The 12,347-nt window shown below is 44.4% G+C and overlaps 1 protein-coding gene across 6 annotated transcripts in view; it reads right to left on the bottom strand.

Annotated features, from left to right (window-relative positions):
• The window catches only part of SGCE (sarcoglycan epsilon), a 449,332-nt gene that overhangs the window by 92,665 nt on the left and 344,320 nt on the right, over positions 1-12,347 (bottom strand). The window lies entirely within an intron of this gene.

The raw sequence follows: 12,347 nt of genomic DNA, 5'->3' as shown, positions 1-12,347 counted from the left end.
CTAATTATGACCATGCTAATTATGATCAACTGTGTGTGGATTTAGGAGTCTTTGCCCATCGAGGTCTTTGACTGCACCCTGCACTACATAGCTACCAAACGTTTGTGTCACCAAAGCGGGTGAAAACACCCAATTTTCTTTTTGGCGGGTGAGAGCCCATAGAAGTGAATGGGCAGCTCCCAAACGTTTGTGTCACCAAAGCGGGTGAAAACACCCAATTTTCCTTTTGGCGGGTGAAAGCCCATAGAAGTGAATGGGCGACCTGGCGGGTGATTTCGCCGCTTGCAAGGCGGGTGACCCCCGCCAAAAGCGGGTGAGTTGTGAGCTATGGCACTAACCTGCTCAAATTCTACGTTCCAACACAAAAGACACATACCAACTAAGCCACCCACACATGGCAATTGAACACCCCTCACAGCAGATATCAAACCTCAGACAGGGTCGTACTGGGCCAAGAAATAGGCCCATACACCCAAAAAAAAGTGGCCCACCCCTCGCCCTATGACCCTTGACGTCTGATGACATCACCGGAAGTGATTTCATTTGGCCCCACCCCAAAGGGACATCCTGGGAAGCGATGAAACACAACCTTTCACCCCTGGACAGAACAGGAAGTGGCATCAAATAGCATTGTACCTAAGTACACTAACAAAAATATGGTTATGATTTCACTAATGTGATATACATTTCATACAAGAATGGATCTCCATATGTATCATTAATATCTGTGTGCATAGATCCATATTGTCAAATTACTGTGAATGCAAGCAGACGTCCAAGGCCAAATGATAATATGTTATTGTAAAGCACTTACGCTTAAGCTATTTTTTTATAGAACAAATATGCATAAAATATCACCCAACCTGTGTTGGTACTCATTTATTGACTTAAGAAAGATGAAAGGCTGAGATGGCCTTGATGGGTTTCAAACCTGCAGATCACACACACATCGCAGCAGCAAGCACTCAACCCACTGAGCTATCATATCGGCTACAGTAAAATGTGCAATTATTCTGTAGTGGATACCATTAAACTGGTAAATGAGATTTAACAGCACACCAGTTAAGTTCATCTGCAGGTCTGGTGCAAAGTTGGCCGCATGTCAAGCCTGCATGCATCTACTTTCAGGCTTCAGAGGTTGGCAAAATAGGGAAAGCAACACACTTACAGGACATCACATACTCTGAGCACTCGTTACCTCATACATGCAAACAAACATCCTGAACAGCATGCCAGGGAGATGGGAAAGATAGACGCATTACAACAAAGCATTCATTGTGGGACAATGAAGTCAATGGCCACTTGGTGTGCTATGGTCAAATATTTCTACACTGTACAGAAGCTTTTAGGCACAAGGATTTTGTCAAGAGACCGAGGACAACAAGATGGAATTTCTTGTGATGATCGTAACAGAGACAACGGCAGAAAAAAACATGCTGTTACTGCAACTTGCGAAAGGCAAAATCCATAGTCCGAAAATGGATGCTTATTCTACTCTAAAATTGGTAGTTTATCACTAATATCACAAATACATATTTATCACTAATACAACAGCACAGCCACTCTAGGGGGCAACGTGCCGCCTGGAGTGGCGGCACGGTGACAGCCGCAGGCGCGGCGACGACCCTGGCTCCTCAACTTTGCATGCTGCAGCAGCATGTGAATGATGCATGCATCATAATTTATGATGCACACATCATGCATGCAAATCAATCCTCAGAGCAAGGTAACATGTGTCACCTTGCTTTGATGAATTATGTTGATGCAGGTGTTTTTTTCAAAAAAAAATTCCACATTTTTTTTCTTCACAGTTTTTTTCTTCTCCAAACTGGCCCAGTGGTGGCCAGAAACCGGCCCCCACCCCCAAGGACGATTTCGGCCCGGCCACGGGCTGATGGCCCAATCCAACCCTGACCTCAGACCACTGTGTCTCTACAACAAACTTTTATACCACTCCACAAGCCAATGCATCCTAGCACCACGGGCACACAAGGCTCGCCTTCCGACACAAATTTCGCTATGCTCTTAACACAGAACACTTAGAAACAGACCCAAACAGGGAATTCACATTTCGTTCGGTCTGCATGCATCAACACAACAGAAAATCTATATTGCATGTTCCCCTCTCTACGTGCTACCCTCACCCAGCGCCCTTACTTTTCAGAACCACCAAAGAACCTGAAGACCATACAAATATTCGGTATAAATCTCAAAAACATAACATGACAAATGAATGAACGGTGAAATAAAGACGGCAGAATCCTGGAGATGCTAATGAACATGTTGCAAGAAATAGAAACCTCACCAGATTATAATTTGTGTTCCTACAGAGCACTTCATGTCGGATTCCACCTCTTTCTATGCGCTAAGATAACATGTGTTATTACACAATTTAATGGCACTCAAAATATTAACCTTGGAAGGATGACAGACTGAGTCAGACATTTGAACTTGCACCATGTAAGAAGGCATTTAACTGGTGAGCTATTGAACAGATTCTTTTTTTACCTTTAAATTGGTGATTGACAACTAACTCAATGACATTGTATATTTTCGGCTACAGTGCAGAGATGGATGTCGTCCCAGGAAGAGTGCCATTTTAGCACGCCCCCCTTTGTAACCATGTGACCAGATATGATGCTTTCTGAGCCAAAATTGTGCCCCCACAGTTCCCCTGGGAGCCACCTGGAATTCTAGCAGCAACCCTGTATTTTCTAAAGCTCTATCCCAGTACCACAGAACTAACTGGGCTACTTTGTGGCAGAAAAAACTTTTAGCGATTAACTGGAAATCCTCATCTGACTCAACATTTGAGCTGAGGCTCCTAGACACAAGTAGCCTATAAACAAAGACAGCAATCATCTGCCGTGCCTTGGCGCATTTCTTAGCACACTATGGCTGATGCGGTCTCTATTTTTGCACTGAGCAGATTGTTTGATATGGATTATTTTCTTTTCCTTGTTCCTCTGAAAGATGGAAATGTCTTATGTGTTACTTTTTGCCTCACGCGAGAGGAGGTCTGCAACGATTGGCTCTTTAGATGTTACAGACTACAATTCCCATCAGCCCTGGCCAGCATAGTCAATCGTGTGGGGCCATGGGAGTCAATGTTCAAAACATCTGGGGAGCATAAGGTAGTCTGCCACTGTGAGTGCTATTACAAACCATATATGTCCTAGCTACTTCCTTTAACCTACAATTAATCGTTATGCATAATATAAGTGAAATAAATACCTGCATTATTTAATACATGTGATATGTTGATCCTGTGAAACTGGAATTTTGTAAGTAGCAGAGCCTGGGAGCTCCTATTCAAGTTTCCTTTTTCCTTTCACATTGTCCTCTTCTCAAAACTATCTAAACACTTGTCCTTCCCCTAACATTGGAAGCAGAGGACACATTAAATGCATATCACATATGCAGCCTAATGACCGCCTTCTTCATCCTAAAATAGTCACCCGCACCTCAATAATGAGATGCTTTCTCTAATGTTGTGTTTGAGGAAAGCATGCATTTCTGGAGCCACTTATTTACATGTTATTGCTGCCTCGCTACATCTTTATCGTACATTTATCAAAAATGCTCTATGCCCAGTAGAGCCCATCTTTGTTATGGAGATGCAGTCAAGGATAATTTAGTTCTCACTACACTGTGGAGCTTCTACAAGTCTGGACGGTTCTATTTGAAAATGCCCCCTGGGAAAAAGTCGGCAGGTAGCCCTGCACCTCTAAAGGCCTCCCCCTCCCATATTCTAAGACGGGTACTAATTACTATTCTAACTCCAGTCCTAGAATATTTTGGCAAAGAACTTGATTTTCATGGGAGTGCAAATTTGGGGAAATGTCGGCCCCTGGCAACCTTTTCCCAGTCTTTATCGGCTTTAATCACTGGATACAAGGGGTGGACTGGGAACAAAAAGAGGCCCTGGAGATAGTGTTCAAAATGGCCCCATGTTGCATATTCTGGGCAAAACAAACCCTTCCCCATAAGAAAACCTGAAAATAAAGGTCCATGACGTAGAGGCCCACTGGGAAACCTCCAGAGTTCCCTGTAGGCCAGTCCACTCTTGCTGGGTACCGTCTGGACTGTTTAGACGGATCACAGTAAAGCAGTGCTAGGAGAAACCTATTACAATTTGTTCTCCTATATGTGCGTTGCCACTTTGCCTTTGACCATCCTTTCAAAAGTCCCCTGGGCTCCCTCCATAATGTTAGACAAAATCCAAATAGCCAACTGACAAAGCTGCCAGCCAATAGGCAGTGCCATCATGTCAAGGACAATGCTTTTCTGCTTTAGCTGTAGTGGCAGCCACATTCGTCTCATTTTTGAAATCATCTGAAAGTCTCACATATCCACTGGGTTCCCTTAATGGTAATTTCGACCCCCTTTCTATCGATGGCTATACAGTTCTTCACCATCTGTTCTCGCTTTCCTTCTTGTTGTCTGTTGTTAAACACATATTATTGGGTTACCTATTAAAGTTTGGGTCTTTGATGCCTCACATGGCCTGGTGTCAACTACACTACCTGCACTTTAATTGGTCTTGGCCAAACTTTAAAGAATTTTTGCAAAGAAAAGCACTTTAAAAATGTGATTCACTCTGCACTTTAAACAGCGATGATCTGCTTTTACTGAAATCTTGCGCCTATTGACGTGTGCCCTAACTTGTGCAGTTTATTTTAACCAATTGTCAATTGCTTATATATTTATTGTACTTTGTAAATGGAACAAAGTCAGTCTGTCAGCTGCCTTCTGGCATGTGGGCAGGTGCGTGGTCTGGGATCCTCATGGGACTCCATGTTCTCCCTCCCCTGGAAATGCAGCTCCTGTCCTATCCAAGGATTCTCCAAGCTGTTCCGTAGATGTGGAAGATGGGTTTCTTCCGTAGATGTGGAGGATGGGTTTCTTAGTCTCCGAGAGGACTTCCTCCTTTCCACTGAGAGGCGCTGAAGGCCTAATTATTTCTCTGCAGCCTTGCCTAGATCAATCCCCTTCCCCATTCCCCACTTAAGCATCCCACCACCAGTATTGTGTGCCAGGTTAACTAGATGCTTTCAGACACTGCTCCGTCCCTTCATTGTGCTTGCCTCCCACCACAGCCGTTCTCCATCACTCGCTCCCTCTCTTCCTTGCTTTCTCTTCATGGCTGTACTAAAATAAACCGGCATATAAACATGGATATATATTGAAACAAGATGTCCAAATAAACATGAGTACTATCTCATGACCTTAGAGCAAATACCGGCTAATTTAAAAATCATTTAAATGTAGAGGGGTTTGGTGGGTATTCCCCATCAGGCCATCATGGTTTTCAAAATGTAGCATTTGTTCCCAAGCCGGGGGAGTAGGGGGATTTCCCGTTTGCGGCTTTTAAATAAGATTATAGTGTACTACTATCTGCCCACTGCCTGCTTAATCTTCCTTTGTGCAATCCCCCTGCTTAATTGTCCTATCTACCATTACCTGACATCATTTTGCTAACACGGATATCCTATATAATAGCAATATTATCTCGGGCGGCTTTGCAAAGCACATGCTAGCACATGATTTCCACTGTATATCATTTTAAGTGGCAGGCATCGCAAGTGATCAATGTAATGTTTTTCACCTAATTTAATTGCAATCAGAGGTTTTTCCTGGATCCTACGCGTGGTAGTCTGTGTAGGAAACAAATTAACTACCATTACATTCAGGTGAATCTGGGGTGTGTTGCGCTCTCTCATTTAGTACAGATCATAAAACCAATGATCCTTCCTTAGTTTATTACCCAACTACAGAAAAACTGTCTCAGTGCTTCACCTGCCAGTGTCATATAGAATAAACAAAATCAAACGCAGGCGCTATTATTTTTCTGCAATTGATTGATCAAAACTAACTCCAACATGCCAAGGCACAATTAAACCTTTCTAAGGAATGTATTCTATTTCCTTAATTATGATACTAAATGTACACAATTCACCACATCAAAAATAAACCTCTGAATTCACATTACTGAACGGGGCAACACTGAATTCAACCTAACTCCGCCTACACGTGTTGTAAGCGTGCGCAGGATATGCATATCATCCTTCCTGCTGTGAGATTCTTCAGGGCTGTGTTAGCTATCCATTCAATGAAGGTTTTTACACTATTCATGGATTATTTGCGCTGAAAAAAATTGGATTTGTGTGCCATTCTGCCCGCAAATACCCATTTGTTAAACAGGGATTTGCGGGAAAAATGGTGCACAAATCCCGTTTTTTTCGGTGCAAATAATCCATGAATCAGGGCGTTAGTCTCCCCTAGTGTATCTGTGGGGAAGTGTAATACCATCAGCTAGTATATTTGTTTAGTATTGAGTATTCACTGTTTTGTTTTTTTGATTTGTTGCTATCTTTAGGATTGTATTTTTTGTTGTCTTGTGCATCTCAGTAATGGTGCTCTTGCTTCTTAGTAGTATGTTGAAAGCTATCAGCAAGGCGAGCCGGTGCAGCAAGGCTGGCTCTGCTGACTGAAAGGGAGCGAGTACATCCTGGTCTCACCCGCCTAGCTGTGCCTGCAGTTCTCGCAGGTGTAGGAAATAAATGTGCTGTGAGTCCTTCTCTACGATGCACCTTGGATCCGGAACCACCTGAAACCTTGGAAAGTTCGTGCAGTGCAACACCTCAGAAAATAACTAAAAACCCTTCACACAACCTCTCACCAACTCTTGAACACCTCGACTCTCCCTTCTTAAAAAGCCTAGATATATTTCTTCTTGCACCGTTCTCTGTTGCTTGGAAGATATATTATCTTTTTTTATATCCATCACCATACTTTCTGGGGGCTCTTGGGAGGATGTAGGTGCCAGCAGAGCTTCTTCAATTCCAGTTTTCATATCAGCATTTTTTTATGAATGCAGTTTTCCTACAAAAGCAACTTTACATTTGTGGATATTTGTGGTCAGGGTAAGGCTCCCAATTCCCAATAAAGATGTTTACATTCATTGAAACGTTTGGTGACCACTCTGTGGTCGGAGCTGCAGCGTTCAAACTTTCCAGGATTTTTCCAGAGAAAACTTTCCAGTTATGAATTCAATCACAAACCCATACAGGGCAGTCACATTGGTCTTAAGGAAATGGCAAACATAGCCTTGGAAATACCACATGGCAGAGCCATGGCGATACATAACCACATCCTAGAGACATTACCTCTGCCATAGGAACAATTCCTGGCTACATAAATCTACAAAGTATTTTACTCAGGCATTTTTGGCCTCAATTAATGCCCACTAACTGACCAGTCAAAATGATCAGTGAGCCCCTTTTGTCTCATTACCTGAGCCACATGACTGATCTGTCTAGGGAGTTGGATAAGCATTGGCTGTGGATATCCAGGCTCTGTGGCCCAGAGGATGTGTCACTTTGCTGCCCCAATTTCAGGTGTTTCGGAAGAAGTAGCTCTTTGATAGGTCTTTGTTGCTCAAGACACTGATCAGGAAAAGGAAACTGCTGGCACAAGGACAACCCCGGTTGAGCCCCCACATCCAACTATATTAGGGTACCAGCATAGAAATCAACAGAGTGCATAGAGTACCCTCAACCTAACAGACTTTGGGCCTCATTACGACTTTGGAGGTAGCCATGGCGCTATTGGCGTCATGGCTGCCTCCAAAATCGGGTCTGGGTTCCCTGAATGGGGAATTACCGGGCCATTCCGAGTTTGGAGGGCCCGGTAATTCCTCCTACTGGGAACCCAGCCCGGACCTTCCCCATTCCCATTTGAGCCCCCATAGGGCTCAATGGGAATGGGTGCGGGAGCTAACAACGGGCCGATTACGACCGGCCCGTTGCTAGCTCTCTGGTCCCCTTGCGGGACCCGCTATGGACGTCTGGTAAGACCAGACGTCCACATCGTGTCCCGCGAGGGGACCTCGTAATATTGCGGAATGGTGTTAACGGGTCCGCCTCCATTAGCGGCTCCCGTGAACCCATTCCGCAATACTAATAATGAAGCCCTTAGGGTCCATTCAGGGCAAAAACAGTTTTCTGGTCTGACAGTTTCTTGTACTAATCGCACACACACTCCTTATTACTTAACAACAGCTTGGCTCAGTGTGCATATGTGTACATGCAACGGCAGAATCATGCACACACCAGGCCTTGCACCACATGAACAAATCACGTGTGAGGGCATGCAGCAGACAGCTACAGAGAGCTGCGAGAAACAACTACCACTATGACGGTGTCTGTGGGTGGCCCTTGAGTAGTGAACTGAACACCCCACAAGACTACTCCCACATATTTGGGGCAAATTCCACCCTCCCTCAAATGTGTTTCCGCCTTTGAAAACCATGTTAGCCTGGCTCCGGATTAACTGAAAGTCTTGGCACATGTGCATTCTGACTGCCGTTTGGAAGGGGGTGTTAGGAGTGATCTCCCAGCCCTGTGTATGGGGCAGGATTACCTTCCTAAACCCAAGCAAATATGCAATCCTAACCTTTCCTTGACTCATTGAGAGGTGTCTGTGGTCCATCAACTAAGGCTAAATCTCAATGGACAAGCATGCTGGACAAAAATACAGGCAGTGCTCCAGATAAGATTTTGACGTGGGAGTATTGTATTCCCCATTTCTTAATTTTGGGAGTAAAAGGAGTTTTTATGGAGTAAAAAAGTAAGTCCCATTCCTAATGGAAGTATTTTATAAGCTAGTAAATATGTTTTAACCGAAAAACTGAATATTTTGTAATAATTAATTAGATAAGACACTCCCTCGGACTGCAGCAGATCAGTAAAACAGACAGGCCCTTGGAAAACTCTTTAGAGATTTGGAGGTAATAGAAACGTGGCGGTTTTTCCACCCCGAAAACCGGGAATACAACCACTACTCAGCAGTGCATAGGGGATATTATAGAATCAATATGATTTTGGTTTCCTCTACACTAATCCCCTACTTCAAGAAAATAGAAATTGGTGTCCAATATCTCTCCGATCACGCCCCAGTTGTGATCTGCATAGAACAGCAAGGGACTAAAAATAGACCCCGACCATAATGGAGGCTAAATGAGACGATTTTAAGGGATATTGCACTTAGGGCACACATGGAAGAAGTCATAAGTAACTATTTCCTGGAAAATGATAATGGTGAGGTAGACTGGAGGGTGGTGTGGGATGCGAGGAAAGCAGTGATTAGAGGGGAAATCATAGCACAAGCAACTCAATATTAGAGGGGGAAAGCCCTTATTATGCGTAAATTAGAGGAAGAAGTAGAAAATGCGGAAAAACTCCATAAGTCCCGTCAGACACCCAGAACCTGGCGGGATCTTAAGAAGGCCAGAGCCAAACTAGAAAACCATACTGTAGACAGAACAGCGCAAGTATTGCTAAACACTAAACAATCATACTATATATACGGGGGAGAGCGAATACATTTTTAGCAGCCAAACTGCGCAAACAGAAGGCACACAATAATATTACCCGGCTAAGAAATAGCAGGGGTGAACTGCAAACAAGGGACGAGGAGAAATTAGAAACGATGGTCCACTTTCACAGAAATCTGCTGACTAGCGAGAATCTGAATATAGCAGAACAAGTATCTTATTTGTCGGCTATAAAATTGCCACAGATCTCGGAACAACAGAAAGCAAAGTTAGGAGCCCTAATCACAATGCAGGAAGTGTGTGATGCGATGGCAGCTCTACTCAGGGGGAAGGCACCAGGCCCAAATGGATTAGGTAATGGGTTCTAAAAAACTTTCCAGACACAGCTGGCCGCCCCCCTGACCCGCCTTTTCAATTTAATCAATGACAAGGGAGCAGTCTCAAAGGACATGGGACACTCGACCACAATATTACCCCTAAAGCCAGGGAAAGACCCAGTAGAATGCACTAGCTACCGCCCCATAGCTCTCCTCAACACAGAGGCAACATTGTATGCAAAAATATTGGCGAATCGGTTGGCAACAGTACTGCCAGAGATAATACATGAAGACCAGGCAGGCTTCGTAAGGGGGAGACCACACAGGATAATGTTAGGCGAGTAATTGACATCATAGATTGGGGGGTCAGGGGAGACCAAAAATTCTCAATTGCAGCGCTAGACACCACGCAGGCATTCAATAGCATAGACTGGGAGTATTTAAGATTGGTACTGGAGGGCTTCGGTTGTGGGCCGACATTCATTAAGATGGTTTTAGCAAGCTATCATCACCCATCCACGCAACTCATGGTGAATGGCTACACCTCAGAAAGAATCAGCATCAGGAGTGGTGCCCTCTCTCCCCGCTCATATTTGCCATGGCAACGGAGCCATTTGCATGCAGAATAAGGGAAGACCCAAGAATTAAAGGGGTGCGTAGCGGGGAGTTCCAAAACAAGATAGCCCTCTATGCAGACGATATTATGCTCTGCATGGCAGACTCCACACACACATTACCCAGAATAATTAAAGAACTGCAGAAGTTTGAAAAGACATCAGGGTTTACAATAAACTATTCAACATCTAAAGCACTGAATATAACCGAAAGTAGGGGGGACATAGGAACATTACCCCCTAAAGTGGGAAAAACAGTCCCTGGAATATCTTGGGATCCATATCACTAAAAGATGGGATGCCCAGGAACTATCATGGTTCGCAAGAATAGCAGCGATAAAAATGACCTTGCTGCCCAGATTACTGTATGTTGTAAGCTCAACCCCGGTAGAGATTCCCCCAAAATTAATTCAGGAACTCCAGAAGGCAGTGTTTAAGTTCATCTGGGGAAACAAGAAACCGAGGATCCAAAGACGGATCCTGATGCGACCCACGCTTCTGGGAGGGCTAGGAGTTCCAGACATGGGGAGATATGTTTTAGCTGCTCAGCTGACACCAGCGTTGAAATGGGCAGGTCAAGACCCTCTTCCAGGATGGGGGAAAATAGAGCAGATAGCGACAGATATCCCATCAGGATTGCTACCATTCCTAAAGCCAAATGCTCAAGATAAGGGGGGTATCCTATTAGAGGCCACTAAGACGACACTACACAGCTGGGGTAGGGCTATCCGTGGCAGCGGGGTCAAACAAGGTCTGGGTCCACTATCTCCTATAGCACATATCACAGACTTCTCGCCGGGGCTTCATAAAAGGTTCTGGGAAGGGTGGAGCGAAGCAGACACACTGTCCCTACAAGATATGTACCAGGATGGTACCCCACTCACCTTCGAAGCCTGTAAACAAAGATTTGGCATTACCAAAAATCACAGATTCAAATATATACAACTGCGCCACTGGATTTCACACCCAGAGGTTAAAAAGGCTGGGCTATGACCCCCAGTAGGCCTAGAACTAACAATACGGGAGGCGACACCCACAAAAGAGATCACTATACTATCCAAGCGACTAGACAGGGTGCAAATAGAAGACACCTTCCAATATATGAAGGACTGGGAGCGGGACATAGGGGAGGAGATTACACAGGAGGACTGGAGTCAAATCTGGAGGAGAGCTCATAAACTATCCAAATCCACAGCAATTAAAGAATCAGCATACAAACTGCTATCGCTGGTATATGCCCCCAAGTAGAATACACAAAATGATCCCCACGTACCCTCCAGAATGTTGGCGACAGTGTGGGGAAAGAGGAGATATGTTTCATATGTGGTGGTCGTGCCCAAGGATGAAAGTGTACTGGAAAGAAATACTGAGCCTTATCAGAGACATAACGGGCACCGACCTACCATGGTCCCAAAAGTCGTTCTGCTGCGGGCAGTGGCAGAAGGGAAATATGCAACCTCAGGGAACAGAGCTGCCCTCTACTGACTGCAGCTAGGATGACAGTGGCCCAACGGTGGAAGACAGTAGAAGGTCCTACGGCACAATGGTGGTGGGTGAAAGTGTGGGGAGTTATGGCAATGGAGAACATCTGCGCCACAAAATCAGGGACATATCTGAAATTCTTGGCCATATGGGAACCCCTTCAGGATTACGTGGGAGAGAGGGAGCCTCAATACTTTAAACGCCGGATCCTCAGAAATACCCACATCAGATAAAGACAGCAGAGACTATGGCCGAGTGGTTGGCTCATGGAACAGTTCTGGTGACAAACCAAGGTTTTTGTTTGGTACGAACAATGTTGGGGGCAGGGGGGCGGGTAAGGTGGGAGGATGTGTGAGGGGAAAGTATGAAGACAATACTGGACTCGACGCTAAGGGTCAAGCGTAATGAATACGGGGTTCATGAAGGTAACAATGTTCATAATACATGTTGTAATGATTGACCAATTATTGTCACAGTTAAAATAAAAATAAAGGTGGTTAAAAAAAATTATTATTATTTCTTTGTACCTAGTTAGTCATGCACATTAAAAGGTACATGTTTACCATTCTATGTATCAGGCAGTACTAATTAAGCAAT

The sequence above is a fragment of the Ambystoma mexicanum genome, chromosome 2q (assembly GCF_040938575.1).
Source record: "Ambystoma mexicanum isolate Mex_15411 chromosome 2q, UKY_AmexF1_1, whole genome shotgun sequence".
NCBI lineage: Eukaryota > Metazoa > Chordata > Amphibia > Caudata > Ambystomatidae > Ambystoma > Ambystoma mexicanum.
Note: the sequence above shows the minus strand (reverse complement) of the source record. Positions and strands in the feature narration are given on the sequence as shown.